A 2590-nucleotide genomic window follows, 5' to 3' on the forward strand; every position below is an offset into this window, starting at 1 on the left:
ACAGAAGAAGAAAGTTTTCTGTTTAGATTGTTTCCTTTCATTTTCTTTAATTTATTATGCCTTCGTACAGTTATTTCTGACTGTCAGCAACCTTTGCTTTTCCTGAGACCTACACAGCTGCCGCAGCATTATTGACCCTAGTGAGTTGCCGTAGTAGGTTGGAGGAAGCATAAAATTTGCTGACAAGCTTGTCGAGCTTTCTTTATATGGTGAGTTACTATTTATTTTCAGGCAATTCATTAAACTAGATTTGAAGCTATGGCGTAACAGTTTTACCAAAGATGAAGCCGTTTTTTAAAGAATAAACACGATGTATCTTTTCTACACGTGTCGTTAGCGTCACACACCGTGTTAAATAGCCACTGACTACAGCTTTAAAGACCACTGAAAATTGTTAGATTTTTCACGTTGAGTACTTTTTATATCTCAGTAATCCGAGAAAGGTTGACATATGAAGCTACTTCTGTTTCTGTGTAGCCTGTTGTATTTCAGATAGAGTTTAAAGTATTCTTTTCTTTGCTCTGAGCAGGTAATTATCCACGATGACAGCTGCTGCCAACCTTCGCTCCATCTTTGATTTGAGCTTCAATGAAGAAGTTTTGAAGCTGAAGGAGGTCAATCCTGTCCTGAAGGAGACTGAACCATCCACAGACCTCACAGGTGAAACCAAACAGCTTAAAATATGAGAACAATCTTTATTTTCTATAATGAAACCCAAAAAAGGAATAATTGTATTTTAAATACTGACTAATTTTTAACAGAGGGCGTTTAATTTTAAGCATTTGTTTCTGCTGACTGTGATTATTATGAGTAACAGTTAATTAAAGCTTGAAAATCTGTTTCCCAGAGGATTAGAATATTACATAGGAACTATAAGAACTAAAGGTAAATGTTCTGCCATCACATACAGGTCCTTCTCAAAGTATTAGCATATGAAAAAGTTCATTATTTTCAATAATGTAATGATAAACTTAAACATTCCTATGTTTTAGATTCATTGCACACTGACTGAAATATTTCAGGTCTTTTATTTGTTAATACGGATGAATTTCTAATAAGAACACTAATTTTCTGATAGGAATTTTGCAATTTTTCATGAACTGTATGCCAAAAATCATCCGTATTAAGACAATAAAAGACCTGAAACATTTCAGTTAGTGTGCAATGAATCTAAGATATATGAATGTTCAAGTTTTATCATTACATTATGGAAAATAATGAACTTTATCACAAGATGCTAATATTTTGAGAAGGACCTGCTGACCTGATGGCTGTCCAGCAGACAATTATTAACACCTCTTGGGAAAAAAAGGTTAGACACAAATGGTCAGTGCTAAATACCATGATAATGCAATAGTTTAGGAAAGGCAAAAAAAAAAGTAATTTTGAGAGTAATGTGCTGGTGAAGGCTCTCAGTCATCCAGGTCATCCCCTGGACTTAATTTTTTCAAGTTTAAAGTTGTTTCGCTTCTCATCCAGGAAACTTTTTTTTCAACCATTTTGAATTGATAAAGCTTCCTGGATGGGAAGCGAAACTTCTTCAAACTTGGAAACTAAGTCCAGTGAATTGTTTCAATTTTTTATTTTTTATTTTGAGAGTAATGTGAAAGAAATCCAATTCCAGAGTTTGAGGGAAGATTCATAGAGCTGTACTAAGCTTAGTTTTTCCAAAGGCATCTTTTCCCGGTATACTACATTTTAGCATTTCATTTGGAAATTAAGCTTCCAGGTTCTTCAGGTTAAACAGAGACGGTGATGCTTGATGAGGTAAGTGATAATTTGAATGCCATTTAGATCTGCTAGCCTTTGTCCACTTTGTCTAATCAACTTCAAACAGGACATTTTAAGGCACTTCTACTTCTTGACAAGCCAAGCTTTATGGAGATGCTGATATATAATCTAAGGCTGAAACAATTAATTGTGTTTAATCAATTATTTAAATAAATGTCAACACATGTAGTAATCGATTAATCGTTAACTGGAGTACAGAAACTCTAAAATGTGCCTTTAGCTGACAAAGCAACGCAGTTAGACCAGTAATTCTACCAATATTGTAATAAAAATATTTTTAAAATGTGCATCTGTGAATAGGCTCTATCCAGAACTCCTCAAGTGGAAATGGTTTGGGTTCACCTTGTTTAATATCCTAAAAATTCTTCTTTAAGGAACCTTTTGCTATCCGATTATTATAAGATTGATTTGCAAAATAATGGTTAGTTGCAGCCCTGATATATTCCTACATGACTTGGCTTTAGTGATGTACTATGACACCATAGGTACCATAACCCCAATGACCGTGATGCGACTAAACTTGAGTGACCAGCAAACTCGTCTGACCTGAACCCCATAGAAAATATATGTATGGTTTTAAAAAAGAGAAATTATAAAACTTTACTCTGATCCAGAAGCGTCACATTGATACAGTAATTCATACAAAAGGATTCCAAACCAGATATTGAGTCCATATACTCCACAGTAGATGGACCTTTATATCAGTAGGCCAACATTTTTGTATTAAAATGTTTTATCCAAACGATCTGAGAAAGAGAATATAGAGTTTTCATTACTGCAAACGGATTTTAAATCTTAA

The sequence above is a fragment of the Cyprinodon variegatus genome, unplaced genomic scaffold (genome assembly GCF_000732505.1).
Source record: "Cyprinodon variegatus isolate N-32 unplaced genomic scaffold, C_variegatus-1.0 Scaffold174, whole genome shotgun sequence".
Lineage (NCBI taxonomy): Eukaryota > Metazoa > Chordata > Actinopteri > Cyprinodontiformes > Cyprinodontidae > Cyprinodon > Cyprinodon variegatus.